Here is a 15035-nt window from a genome sequence, read left to right as displayed (position 1 = left end):
ACAAAATCTGTATCCACAAATGGCGATCCACACTGACATCCACGGATGCAGATACCTGTAGATATAAAGCGGATATTTGCAAATGTGCAGGGCTCTATACATGGACAACCTCATTGATGTCAGAGGGGCTACTTTAAGAACATAAAAATAAAAACATACATAAGTCTTTGCATGACTGGGACCTAAAATTGCTTTTCCATGCAAACTCATGTTATTCTGTGTTTGTACAGTGCTCAGGCCCTGAGAAATACTGCAGCCCCATCACCAATCATGTTGTCAATACTTGAATGAAATCGCTTTTAAATGAGAGACATAAACAACTTTAAAAGTCATGAGTATGCGTCTTAAAAAAAAATCAATAAGACAAGCTTGAAGAGGCCATGGAAAACCTCCAAAACAGAGGAGAAGATCAAGTTGGATTTCCAACAAGAAGTCAGACGTTTTCACTCTGAAAATATTGTGGCCTGTGAAAAAGGTTTTGGGGAAAAGCCAAGAGGTTCACAAAAGGTGATACTATTAGCTCAGATTAGAGCCAATACGGCATGGTCTGAGGACTCCATATTCACCAGAGGCAGCAAAAAAGACATGCTGACCATGATCCTAAAAGGATAAAAGAAGCATTTGGAAATGCATTTAAGTATGCTCCAAGCAGGGAAGCTTTCACTCAAGAGCCACTCTGGGACATTAATAAGGACTGCAGGAAGATAACAACCATTAAGAGGCAACATCAAAGCAATAGAACAAACTGACCTTTCTGGGCCTGAAAATGGTCACTTCAGTTTTCTCTGAATTTAACTCTAAACTAATAACCCATTACATGCTCCCACTTGGGCTCTTTTTGGCTATCTGGGCTTCAGACTCTATATCTGAAGAGGACAATTGGAAGTTTTACTTAGCTCTAGCCAGATATTTTGTTTAAAAAACAAAACAAAAAAAACCCCCAGAATTTAACAATTCCATGCCCAAGGAAATAAATACCTGTGGCCATACAATGAAAGACTATAGAATCCTGCCTAAATTCCAGTTCAACAAGTCCATGTACGAGAGAGACAGCAACCCCTAAACTGCAAACACTGCACAGAAGTATAAATAATGGCATGTAAATCACACTTGCATAGGAGTTAATATGTATTTTGTTTAAGCCACCATTTTTTCTAATAAATGTATATTAGTCACACTTCCCCCCACTATGAAATCAGTGGGACTAATTGTAGTAATAGCCAAGTATGGATATGGATGTGTGATGGAGCAGGGTATTATATTTCAACACATACACTTACCGTTTATTCATGTCAGACACCCAGTGCTTCCCTGTGAAATATATGCTATATCTACTCTACATGATTATTATATACTCCTACCACCGCCAATTTAATATAGCATGTAATTGGCCTGGGTTTCCAAAAAGGAACGTAAAGTTGGCTTCTAAATCCATATTTAGGACCTGATTTTCCTGGTCCTTCTTGGGGCAGCTGGCATTCCCTTAGGCTAGGTCTACACTACAGCTTTTTTTCGGAAAAGCTTTTTTTTCGGAAGAGGCTTTTCCAAAATTTGGCCCATCTCCTCTGGTCCAAATTTCAGAAAATGCCCCTTTTGGAAGATCCCGTTTTCCTCATGGAATGAGGAAGACAGGACTTCCAAAAGAGCTCGTCTGCACTGGTGCAAAAAAAAGTGGAAGAGCAAACGCATTCCCTGGACACAGCAGAGTTTTTCTGGGATACTTGCTATATTTACTCTACATGATTATTACATAGTCCTACCACCACTAATCTAGTATTCCAGAAAAACTCCACAGTATAGACGTACCCTTACTGTCAATGCTTCTGCTATAGCCATCAACCTGAATAGCCTATTCACAATATGTTGGTCCGGTTTCAATGTAGATTTTACCTGGAGGATAATACTCAGGACACAGCACATATGCAGCATGCCAGCACATAGTCAACATCTATAACTTCAGATACAAAAATGGATACATGCATATAAACAGGATAATCATATTTGATAGATTGTAATTTTTCCATTGACATCATAACCTACTTTGTACAATTGTCCAACAGCGGCAATATTAATGATATAAACGGTCACATTGCACTCATACATCACCACAAAATGTACGTGTCATTACTGTAACACACAAATTAGTAAATGAGAAAGAGGGCGAATAGCCTGGCCCCATTAAAGTTGATGGGAGTTTTGCCAAAATCTTCAGTACAGCCAGGATTTCATCTGAAGTGATTTTAAATGAATGCAGTAAACATTTCAAATCATATATCTAGGAAATGCAGTACAATAAATAAATTGAGCAGAACTGGCTGCAATATTTAAAAGATCATACTATTCTGAAAGGTAGTAGATAGAGGGTTGCCTGCCTTAAAAATAGCACAGATTTTTAAATACAATTTCCTCATCTGAAATCCATCCATTATTGTTTTTCTTCTCAACTGTTTGTTTTGGCCACTGGGTATTGAACTAACACTACGCAGCTCTCATGGTTTTTCTGTTATTTTTGTAGTTGCTTTGTATTCGGCTCTTAGATCCAGTGTTCCCTTTACTCTTGCGGAACTACTCACTCACTATGTGCTCTGAGCAACTGTTTCAAGATAATTAAAGTTTCCCGATCAGTAATAGCCTGTCACTCCTCTTTACAGGTTGACTTTCCTCTTTGGTTTCCTCAGGGAATCCTACAGGAACTTCCACACTTCTCCTTATCAACTTCCATTTAAATGGCTCCTTTTCTAAGCTGATATTCACAGCCATGGGCATAGTAAGTGGGAACCTGCCTCAAGATCTAGGGCAGTGGCTGGTGACATCACATGGAGAGAGATCACGGTCTTACTCTGGTTTTCTACCAGATTGTAGCCCTAGATCTGAGATGATACAAAACCAGGACAAGATCATGATCTTTCTCCACGGGACATGACCAGTCACTACCCGCCTGGAAATACATTACGGATGTGATCTCACCCGTCAAATCCATGCGAGTTTTCCCATTGACTTGAATGACAGCAGGATCACCCTGTGAGAATGTTTGTATGCACAGAAGGCTAGCACAATACTCCAAAGGAGTCTCAATAGGGGCAAAGCACTTTACGCACATGTTTAAAGTGCAACTCGTGTTCCAATTAAGTCAACTGAAAGGGGATGGAATCTATAGGAGAAAACTGCTCCACACCATGCCTACGAATTGCTACAGCTTGAACCTCTCCAATCTGGCAGCCTTGGGACCTGATAGGGGCCGAACTAGAGAATTTGCCAAACCATGGGAGGTCGATCTCTTTTTATTTCACCAAGGTAAATAAAAGGAACAGAGCTTGCAATGCTGCTTAGTAATGTATGACTGTTCTGATATACTCTATGACTGTACTGATATACTCTGTATTAGCCTACACCTAGCCAAGGCTTATCCACTCTCTTCACAACAAAGTTTTAGTGTTACACAATTTTACTGTATGGGCACAAGGAAATAAGTAGATCAAGCATTACCAGCACTGCCACTACTTCCTGGTTCTTAGAAAACATTTAGGGGTGATTTAGAGCTAAATAACAGCACAGAACACTGAGAGCCTGGACTGGTGTCTGTAAACAAACTTTATGGGACCTCGGGAAACTTAGACACAGCCATAATAAGTGGACAACCAGCTAATTAAAACCATGCCAAAATACGGATGTTACCAGACCAGAGTGTTCCAGACTAGAGAAGTTCAAAATGTACTAGATTTTTTTTTGTCAAAAAAAAATTGGAAAATGACAATTTGTCAAAACTGAAACTTTCTGCAAGGAAGAGCCAGTTTGACTATTTTTTCTACTTTTTTTTTTAATTTTCAAAGTGAAACATTTAAATGAAAACATTTGGTTGAAATAACTGTTTACAGATGTAAGCTAATTACAGTAAAATATTTAAAAGGTCAAAATCAAACCAAAATGTTTTAGCCCAAACTACTATGCACATAGAAAGAGAAAATTTGAAATTTCTACTTTGTCTTGATTTGTGATAGGAGCAGGTTTTGAAATCTGTATAATTTTCACAGGATGGGAAAACTGTTTCCCACCCCAGTTGTAGCTAGCTTTGACCATAAGGTTTCCCTTGTTCATAGTAACAAGCCTATACCATTTGTCAAATTGTAACAACAAGCTTCATATTTGTCTTTGATTATTCCATTTTGTTCTAATGTTTCCCGCTAACAAGTCTCCACATTTGTTTTCTTTATTCCTCTTTTTTTAATAGATGTGCTGAAAATGAAACACCTGGCTTTCCCTTTATTCCATCCGCAAATATAAAGTTTCAAGTGCTTTTCTGAGGTGCTATTGTAATTAGAGTAATTATTAAAGGGTTTACTGTAGCTGGAAGCAGTATATCAAAGAGAATATTATAATGGATCATTTTTTAGTGTGGGCTAACAGGTCATTTACTAATCACCACTGATTCCATTAATTAGAAATTCTAAGTGGAAGGGTAATTAACAATGAAAAGATGGGTAGGAAGAAACAAACCCAAAGCTTTGATTAGAAATAGGTTTTAGGTATTCTAAAAAAATGCTTCAGTTCAAGAAAGCATTTTAGACCTTGTCTTCTTTTAAAACGCTACAGTGATGTTGATGGGCCAGTGGGGCAAATCAGTGTAGACAGCAGGGTTCTACTATGGGTGTCGACCTCCCCGAGAGGCCATAGCTAAGTTGGCAGAAGAATTCTTCCATCAGCTTTGTGCTGTCTATACTGAGGGATAAGTTGGTTTAACTATGTCATGTAGGGGCATGGATTTTTCATGCCACTGAACAATGTAGTGAAGCAGACCTAATTTTCTAGTCAAGACCAGGCTCTTAGCTTTCCTGTTCAGAGCAGTACATAAACATGTCCTCACCTTTATGAATATATTAAATCCAAGTGAAATAAGAACATAAGAACAGCCACACTGGTTAGACAAAAGGTCCATCTAGCCCAGTATCCTGTCTGCTGACAGTGGCCAATGCCAGATGCCCAAAGGAAGTGAACAGAACAGGTAGTCAATCAAGTGATCCCTCTCCTGCCACCCATTTCCAGCCTCTGACAAACAGAGGCTAGGGACACCATTCCTACCCATGCTGGCTAATAAGTATTGATGGCTCTAACCTCAATGAATCTATCTAGTTCTTTTTTGAACCCTGATAAAGTCCTTGTCTTCACAGCATCCTCTGGCAAGGAGTTCCAGGATTGCCTGTGCACTGTGTGAAGAAAAACTTTCTTTGATTGTTTTAAACCTATTAATTTCATTTGGTGACTGTAGTTCTTATATTATGGGAACATGTGAATAACTTTTCCTTTTTCACTTTGGGTATGTCTACACTACCACCCTAGTTCAAACTAGGGTGGTAATGTAGGCAACCGGAGTTGCAAATGAAGCCCGGGATTTGAATTTTTAAATGTCCTATTCCAAACTACCATTACTCCTCATTTCACTCATTTTCTGAAGCTTTTCCAATGCCAAGACCTTTTTGAGATGACACAACCACGTCTGTACACAGTATTCAAGATGTGGGCGTACCATAGATTTATATAGAGGCAATAAGATAGTCTGTCTTATACTCTATCCCTTTTACAATTATTCCTAACATTCTCTTTGCTTTTCTGACTGCCAATATCAATAGGAATAAAAATATAAAGATAAAATCAGACATGCTTAAATGCTGTCTTGGAGGGGGCTGCTTTTCTGAATCTGTTCTTCTGTCTGGAAACTCATTTCTGTGATCATAGAGCTTTAAATTCACCACTACACTCGAGGGATACAAAGGAGTCACCCAGCAAGCTTTTTGGAGCAGGGTCTGCCTTTTACCATAGGCAGGTCTAGACTTAACACTGCAGTGAAGATGGGAGGGACTAAGTGGTAAGAAACCTGCAGCACCTCCTGGTAATCTGATTGTGGGCCATGAGAAATTTTGCTGATGTTGACCATCTGCAGGCACCACCCCTTCCATTTCCTAGTGGCCGTGGTTTGCCATTCGTGGCCAACGGGAGCTATGGGAACAGCGTTTGCAGGGGAAGAGACTGCCCAGACGTGCTCCCATTGACTTGGAACAGTGAACCACACCACTGGAAGATGCAAGGGGCAGTGCTTGTTCATGGTCCGCAAAGTGTCTCAGCCCACACTCAGAATATTCTGATGGCCACATGCAACCTGTAGGTTGCAAACCACTGCTAGAACTACATTGCTCAGGGTATGGATTTACCACCTCCATGAATGATGTAGTTATACCACTGTAAGTTCCTGTAGTTATACCACTATAAGTTCCTATAAGTTCCGGGTAGCTAATTTTTAGTGTTGGTATAAGAATATAAGTATAAGGATGGTAATAAGTCCTTGGACATGCCCCGGTCATCTTAGTAACTCCTGCCTCCGCAAGAGGCAGTACCTATGGTGGCAGGGGAAGCTTTTAGGTCAGCATAAACTATGTGAGTCAGGTGTAGATACACATTGCCTCAGTTAAGAACTACCTTGATAACAGCCTCATTGCACAGATTTCATGTTGTAGCAAGTTTGTGACTCACCACTGTGGTGCCTCCTGCTGGTCATGCTGTGGATTAGATCAGTCCAGCCTTGGAGTGCCCTCTCCTGCTGTTGCCTTCATATCCATTCTCCACCACTTGTCTGGATCCACGTCCCTCCCTTCCCTCAGGGTATAGCCCCACTGTACTGCCTCTCAATTTGGATCCTCTGCTACCAGGGAACCCCAAACCCCTTATCACCACATCGCCCCAGTGACCTACTGCCAGTTGTCATCTAACCCCTGCCTCAGGGCAAACTGCAGTCTGGAATAGCCACTCATCATTGGCAAGGGGCTGTGGACCTGCTGCCTTCAGCCTTGGCTGCTCCTCTGCAGCCCTAGGACCTCCCTGGGCCCCTGTCCCTGGGCCTTAGCTTGGGGTTTATTAGGGCCTGAGCTCCCCTGACTCACCCACTGTGCTCTGTCCAAGGTCTCCTCCTAGCAGGTCCTTCTCCCTCCAGAGCTGGAGCAAGAGTGAGTTCCTTGTGTCCAGCCATCCTTTTCGAGACAGCTGATTGGCTGCCACAAGCCTTCTCCTAATTGACTCCTAGCTCTCTCCCAGGCTGTTTTAACCCTTTATACTCCCATGCAGGATAACTGCCCTGTCACAAGCATAAATAATAATAGTCTCCTTGTTTCGCTGACTAGTTAAATTGGTGTCATGGGTATTTTACATGTGTAAAGCAGTGCAAGCCAGCCAGAGTGTGCCATTTAATCTGGCCCAAGGCCTTAAAATGTGATCTCTCTCTCAATTCCCATCTGTCACCCTTGCTTTAGGAACTAGGCAGCAAATCACTTCCTCCTTGCTACAGTCTTTCCTGTGATGCAACATCTTCCCTTTATACAGTGCACACAATAGCTGTTGCATAGGAGTGGGTCCTTGTGATGATCAGAGTCCAGACACTCCCTGGAGGGAACACTGGGTCTGAGCCCCAGGGAATAAGCAATTGAATCAGTGTATGGATGTAAACTTTCTGCCAGGTGGAATCAGTAGCTACAGGGGCCATGTTCAATATCCAGGGGTCCCTCCTACTAATACAATACTGAACTGGCTCGAGCCCCCGCCCTGGCCACCACTAAGAGGTAATACTTCCCCACCTGCAAGCATTGAGTCTGTGTATAGCAGATAAAACTTGTAATACAAATGGGAAAGACCCCTGGCTTTAATTTGGGGGAAACAACCATGATTTGAATACCTCTGGCCATGAACAAAACTCTTGTTCTAGAGTCCATTGGGCTGTGTCTTTTGCCGCAAGAAAGTGTTGGTCGGTTTTCCAGTTTTAGCAATGTATCTTGGAATTGTGACATGAAAAAGTAAGTGAAATAAAGATACAGCTCAGAAAGAGTTGGTTGTTCATCACTTGCTGTTTCGTCTTCCTGATCAGAAATAATATTCCATATTGCCACATAGCAGTTGTCAGAGCCAAGTGACAGAAAATAAGCTTTTAGTGGTCACCAATTCAACAGCAATCTCTCAACTTCATTAAACAAACTAAGCCATCAAGTTGGAACGTGCCTCAAGTTGGAACGTGCAGATCTTTCGGAAATAAAGTGTTTTCTGAAAGATCCCTTATTCCTCTTAAAAAAAGGAATAAAGGATCTTTCGGAAAAGGCTTTATTTTCCGAAAGATCCCTGTCTAGACTGGCGCTTTTTTCCTGCAAAGCTCCGAGCCGGGAAAAAGCGGCAGCCATGTTTATGCAAATGAAGTGGGAGGGATTTAAATCCCCACTTCATTTGCAATTGCGATGTGTCTAATTTGCATCCTTTTACAGAAAAGGGATGCAGTCTAGACACAGCCGAGATGTTAAAACGTGTTTTGTTAGGTGTGTAACTGCTAATACAGAGGCAGCGGGGTGGGGGAGGGGAGTAGTAGAGACATTGTTAGTTATCAACTTAGTTATCTCCTGGTAGCACTCAAGCACCTTTGCTAAAGAGCTGCTGGTGCAACTCAAAACGGAGCCCTGCTCTCAGACCTGAAGAAGAGCTCTGCATATAGCTTGGCTCTCATTAGTGCTCCCTGCCCATAGAAGGGAGCCTGGGTCACAAAACACCTGAGTCCTGCCCAGCTCCACTCCCCACGGCCGGATTACACAGCTCAGAGCGGGCGGGAGTCAGGCCCTGTGTGGCTACTACCAGGAGCCACCGAGCTGGGAACAAAGGGGGAGGCAGCAGAGCCTGCTCTGCAAAGCAGCCGCCTGCTACCCAAAGCAGAGAGGCAGACCCCAGGGCAACATAATGGCAGGGCGGGGGGGAGGGGCAACCATGGGTAGGAAGGTGACTCCCTCATAGCCAGGTCTTTGGGTGTCCCAGTGGGAAGAAGCAGAAATTCCACCCCCGTCAGTTTTGGCTGAGAGCCCATGGAAGGCACCTAAACGCAACCACAAAGCACCTGTGGGTGTCTCTCCTGCACTACGGCGCCACAACGCACTTGACCAGCGCTCAGGAGCAGGGACGGGGCTTCTCCTCCTCCCCAGATGCAACCAGCTGAGGGCTCCCAGCGCCAATTGCACCCCGCCTCCCAGCCAGTCCGCCTGCCCCCACCCGGCTTCTGCACCCAACCAGAGGCTCCCAGCGCCAATCGTGGCCCTGCCTCCCAGCCACTCCCCCGCCTGGCTTCCGTCGGGGTCCCAGCCGGAAAGCCACAAAATACCAGACATTGCACATGTCCGGTATTTTCTGAATTTTTTTACCTGACAAAGGGCAGAAAAACCAGACTGTCCAGTTGAATACCAGACACCTGGCAACCTTATTCCCCAGCACTGCTCTGATCTGAGTCCCTGGCAGCCAGGTCCCTCCTGCTCTCAATCCAGAGCAGCAGTAAGTTCTTCTGTCCCTCAAGAGCCCTTCTTTATATAGCCCCCAGCTGGGCCCTCATTAGCAACCACTGCCTCAGCTGGGGCTTCACTCTCAGCCCTCACTCAGGGCTGGGTTTTTGCCCTTAAAGGGCCAGTGCAGGGCAAGCACCCTGTCACATAGTGTTAAAGAAATTACATAATACACAGGTAGAGTTGCCAGGTGTCCAGTATTGACACGGATGATCTGGTATTTTCGCCTCCTGTCTGGAAAAAAAATTCAGAAAATACCAGATACCTAAAATGTCCGGTATTTTCTGATTTTTTCCCAGCAAGCAGGCGAAAATCCCGGGTGCTTACCTGGTTCTGCAGGGGAGCTGTCTGCCCCAGAGCAGGGAGACAAGATGGCGGATGGCCCCCAGCAGCCTGTTAGGGCCAAAAAGCCACAAAAGTGTTTCTTAAAGGGGCCACGCTGGTTTATTGTTATTATTGTTGTTATTGTTGTTATTATTAATTTATTTATTTTTGCTTAACAACTCGGGGTGGGGGGTCTTTTTTTTCCTCAACAGAATTTTTTCCCCAGTGTTCTTTTTTTTGGGGGGGGGGGACGTGTTCGGTATTTTTGGTTAAACCATCTGGAAACCCTATACACAGGCTATAAAGAAAAGGAAATTCCGCACATCTTAGTGTCATGATTGGATTAACTACGGATAAAAGTTGCTTACAGGTCATAATACAGATAGTACACAATCAGCAATAACTATGTAATAAAATGTAGGTGCATAAATTTAACAATACACTTCAAATATTTGAATTCATTATGCGGGTACATAACTCATGGAAATTTTCACAGGGAATTGGTTGTGGAAAGCACATATAATCAAAGGGAGAAGATTGTCCCTCAGCAAGTCAGAATTTAGGGTGGATTGCCCACTGAAAAATCCAGTGCACCAGGGAAGTATTTGAGTTACCTTTCTGACTGATTCCCTTCAGCGTTCCTCTTCATCCCTCCTGATATGGCCAATGTTGGGTGATATGTTAGAGGTAGATGAACCTCAGCCACTCGATCATGAGTAGCTGAATCAGCCGAGCTTAGCGTTGTCCAACTCCACTTTTGCTCAACACTTGCCCATTATTAGGGTCCCATGTGCCCAGAGCTCTGATGATCAATGTGTGGGTATGAGCCTCATAACCCCTAGCTCAAAATGTCAGCCACAAATATTAAAGTGATTTGTAACCCAGCACCAGCCAAAATTAATTACTCGAGCAACACAGCTCTGTCTGTTGGTGACCTAGGCAGAACAGGTGTGTTCATCTTAGTATAGCCTGGTCTTTTAGTATTTTTCCCTCACATTCATCACTACTAAGGGGAGATCTCCTTCTGACCTGGCTTATATCAATATATGTCATGTTGGGTTTTTTATGAAAGCTTGTAATGTTCTGAACTGCATGGTCATTATAAGATACATTGCTAGTGAATGTGTGGCATGTAAATAGCATGTGAATGTGTGTTGAATATTGTAATTGTGCAGCCACAGCATCTCTTCACAACAGGAGGTGAAGTAATCAGGCAGGAGAGTCACTAGCCAGCCTAGTTGTTTACATGAAACACACTTAAAGTATCCATCAATCTTCCAGTCAGGAAGACACAATGGCAGATCATTAGTTAATGGAATGACACTGATGCTGAAAAGAAAACCTGTCATGGGGCACGGAGGGAATATGCCAGGAGAAAAAGGGGGTGACAGGCGGATAGAATAAAAATCTTTTAAAAACAGGTTTGGGTTTGAGGTCTGGTGTCCAAAACCTGAGATCCAGGATTTAAGTGAGGTTCTGTCCAGAAAGCTGTCCTGGGACACAGGGACTGTTGGGAAACTATCCTGGCAATAGTCAAGAAAAGGGGATTTAGCTATTAGACATGTGCAAAGTGTTTTGAATCACCACACCCTAGGGCAGTTCCCCTCTTTGTCCCTCCTCTTGGTGGGCCTGACCTGAAGCAGGGCTCTTGCACAGCATGCACACCAAGGGGGACTTATAATTGGGAGCAGGTTTCATGCTGAAAGGGATGAAGAATCCGAGAGGAAACTCTGAGGACCTGGGCGCTAAGAACTCAGCGAGGCTGATCCAGAGAAGGGAAAAAGACCATAACTCAGGACCAGAAGGAATTATTAATAGTTACCCTGCCTGAAGTCACTAGTTTTGCGGAAGGCAAGGCAGATCATTTCATTTGTAGTCTAGCTACTGGGATCAAAGCATTGAACCATAGCATCATAGCATTAAGACACCTCAAGTTCTTAAGGCAGATGGTGACAGAACCCCTGATTGGCCTGGGTGACCCTTAAAACATCACAGTTATTGCAGATTAGGTTTTCTAGGCTGCCTAGGGGATTTGGAAGTCCAATTCATTTTATAATATAACAAGAAGATTTACCCAATGTTGTTCGGGACCTTAATTCAATTATTTTTTGTTTTTTGGAAAATAAATGGCAATATATATGCATCATTACTCTGGGGTGGGGCTGGGGATGAAGGGTTCAGTCTGCAGGCTACTCTGGGGAGCGGGGACTAACTCAACACTCTCTCACCGCAGCAGTGTGGGGCCAGGTGAAAAATGCCTCTCCATGGCTGCTGCTGCTCCAGCAGGAACAGCTGGGGAAGGGATGCCTGCTCCCTGGGTGGGACAGGTCCAGGTTTGTCTGCTCCCTGCTTTCTCCAGTCAGAGTGAGGAATGCAGCAAACTTTGCACTTTCCTCTCACTCCCTGAGGAAAGGGAACAGCCAGCAATGTACCTATATGAATCTGGAGTTGAAGGGCACATGGGGATGGGAGGCATAGGGCTGAGGCAAACCCAGACAGGAGCTAACCCTTTTTATCTGTCTGGTGAATATGTCTCTTTTTTGTATGGTATTATTAGCAGCAATCCCGTTCCAGGCACAGCCCATTGCCCTGGCACAACCGAACTCTTACCCTGATTTAAGTGATGAGAAGAGGAAGTTGTATACCGAATGTGGTGGTCCTAGTTCTTACCATTTAGGAGGAATTCAATCAAACTGACAGAGAATATCTCACTTCCCCTGTATAAAACTATGGTATGCCCACATCTTGAATACTGTGTACAGATGTGGTCTCCTCACCTCAAAAAAGATATTTTGGCCTTGGAAAGGGTTCAGAATAGGGCAACTAAAATGATTAGGGATTTGGAACGGGTCCCATATGAGGAGAGGTTAAAGCGACTGGGACTTTTCAGTTTAGAAAAGAGAAGACTGAGGGGGGATATGATAGAGGGCTATAAAATCATGAGTGGTGTGGAGAGGGCCGATAAAGAAAAGTTATTTATTAGTTCCCTAAATAGAAGAACTAGAGGACACCAAATGAAATTAATGGGTAGCAGGTTTAAAACTAATAAAAGAAAGTTCTTCTTCATACAGCATGTAGTCAACCTGTGGAACTCCTTGCTGGAGGAGGCTGTGAAGGCTAGGACTATAATAGAGTTTAAAGAGAAGCTAGATAAATTCATGGAGGTTAGGTCCATAAAAGGCTATTAGCCAGGGGATAAAATGGTGTCCTTGGCCTCTCTTTGTCAGAGGCTGGAGAGGGATGGCAGGAGACAATTCGCTTGATCATTGTCTTCGGTCCACCCACTCTGGGGCACCTGGTGCTTGCCACTGTTGGCAGACAGGATACTGGGCTAGATGGACCTTTGGTCTGACCCAGTACAGCCGTTCTTATGTTCTTATGAGAAACTCTGTCAAATATATAGTAGATATAATGATAAGGGCAATTGGTTTCTCATACCCCAAGAAACCAACTGGAAAGGTGCACCTCACTCCATCCAATCAGTAAACGGGACCTGTCACCTTGTCTTGTTGGCAGGATTCTGTAGTTCATCCTTTGGAGTTCTCACTGAATTGCCTAGCCTGGATGCTGATCTGCAAAACAAGAAGGTGTGTGAGATGAACAGGCTGGTGCCTTCTGAAAACACATGACAAATGGCACCGGCAGCAAAAAATGATAAAGTTGACATCAATGCTTTTAACAGAGTAAGACCAGAGGTTTTAGTGAGACGATTCTCGCCCCTTTGTCACCTGCAAGGAATAATCATCTAAAAAGGTCAGGAGATTCTATTACTAAGGCAAAGGACCCTGAATTCTGATTTTAAAATCAGAGATGTGGATTCCAACCAGTGCCTTTGTACATTATACATCACAGATCTTTGAAAGCTGAAGGGCACGGAGCTGCATGGAAACAAACGAAAACTCTGCACAATAGCTGCATTGCATGTTATATTTTCAGCAAGTCACTCCTGAATCTGGCTTTGCCTGGTTTCCAGCTACATCACATTCACAGAAGCTTCTCACTGCTCTTACGCTGCAAACTCAGTGCCAAATCATCATGGACCGGCAGCAAAGGTCACAGTAATTGTCAGAGACAAAGGATTCAGGTTGAAGTGCTTAGCAAGCATTTTCCTTTATTCTGCCCTGCCAGTAAGAAGGGGAGGGAGGAAGGAAGAGTTGCATTTTGATTCAATATGTTATTTTTCTTTTTTGCTTAAAGCAGAAGAGAGCCTGCCCCACAGCAGGCTACATTTAAGGCCTAATCCAAAGGCCACTGGTGCCCAGGGTCATCTTTCCATCAGGCCCCAGTACTGAATTTTACAGTTTTGGATAGTACTTTGTGAGAGCAAATAAAGGAATTGCAGGTTCGACCTCCCTGATCCGGCACCCTCGGGACCTAGCCGGTCCTGAATGCGGGAGTTTGCCAGACTAGGGGAGGTCAAATCCAGCTTCTCTGCTGCTGGCCTCTGGACTCTTCCTCCTGGGCTCCTTCCTGGCCACTGACCCCGTTGCCAGCTTAGGTCACCAGACTCCACTGCTGGCCCCAGCTGGTCTTCTTGTCTTGGGCTGTCAGCCTGACTCTGTTGCTAGACTAAGCCAGGCTCCCAGCTGCTGGCCCCTCCATCTCCAGACTCCCAGCTACCAAGGCTGTCTGGTCCAGCAACATCCATTGTCCTTCTGTACCACGGGTGTTGCCAGACCAGAAAGTCCTAAACCAGAGGGATTCAACCTGTAGTATGGTATAAAATTAACGGTTTGTTTTGCACTGTGTAAGTAAGTTTACTTACTGTACCAGCTACGCTGGAATGTCAAGAGAATATTGGATATTGTTAAAGCAGAAAGAAATGAAAGTGGATCCTTTCCTCAGCTAGCAATTAGCACTGAGACTGCTGCAGAAGGCACATTTGTAAAAAACAATGAGCCACATATATCATTCAGGTCTTTTGCACTGCCATGTTTGTATCCACTTCTAGTGGGGTTGTAAAAAATACAATTATGTTAATCGGTATGAAACCAGAAAGAACTACACTTTGTAGAAAAAGTGTAGAATAAACTCTGTTCCCTAGTGGAACAAAAGTCTGTAGAAGTTTCTGCAACCTGCAAGGTTTCTACATTCTTTAGAGCTGGCCCAAGGCAAGCAGCCTGAGTATTCCTTGCTTATGCTTAGAAATGTTGGCATCTCTAAATCCCAAGTAGCACAGTGATGCAGCAGTTCCTTCTGGTCAACGATTTTTATTTCCTTCCCCCAGAGTTCAAATCGAGGGAACAAACGTCAACCTCCTCTTCAAGAGAGCGAACAATAGAACATAACATAAGAATGGCCGTACTGGGTCAGACCAAAGGTCCATCTAGCCCAGTATCCTGTCTGCCAACAGTGGCCAATGCCAGG

General features: G+C 43.8%; 1 long non-coding RNA gene across 1 annotated transcript in view; it reads right to left on the bottom strand.

Moving 5' to 3' along the window:
* Positions 1–9824: 9824 nt before the first annotated feature.
* The window catches only part of LOC142819264 (uncharacterized), a 58175-nt gene continuing 52964 nt past the window's right edge, over positions 9825–15035 (bottom strand). Inside the window, exon 3 of the long non-coding RNA XR_016347658.1 lies at positions 9825–13240. This is a non-coding gene — a long non-coding RNA (uncharacterized LOC142819264). The remainder of the gene's footprint in view (positions 13241–15035) is intronic.

The sequence above is a fragment of the Pelodiscus sinensis genome, chromosome 21 (assembly GCF_052426305.1).
Source record: "Pelodiscus sinensis isolate ZL-2025 chromosome 21, ASM5242630v1, whole genome shotgun sequence".
Taxonomy (NCBI): Eukaryota; Metazoa; Chordata; order Testudines; family Trionychidae; genus Pelodiscus; species Pelodiscus sinensis.
This window is presented reverse-complemented; position numbering and strand designations above follow the sequence as displayed.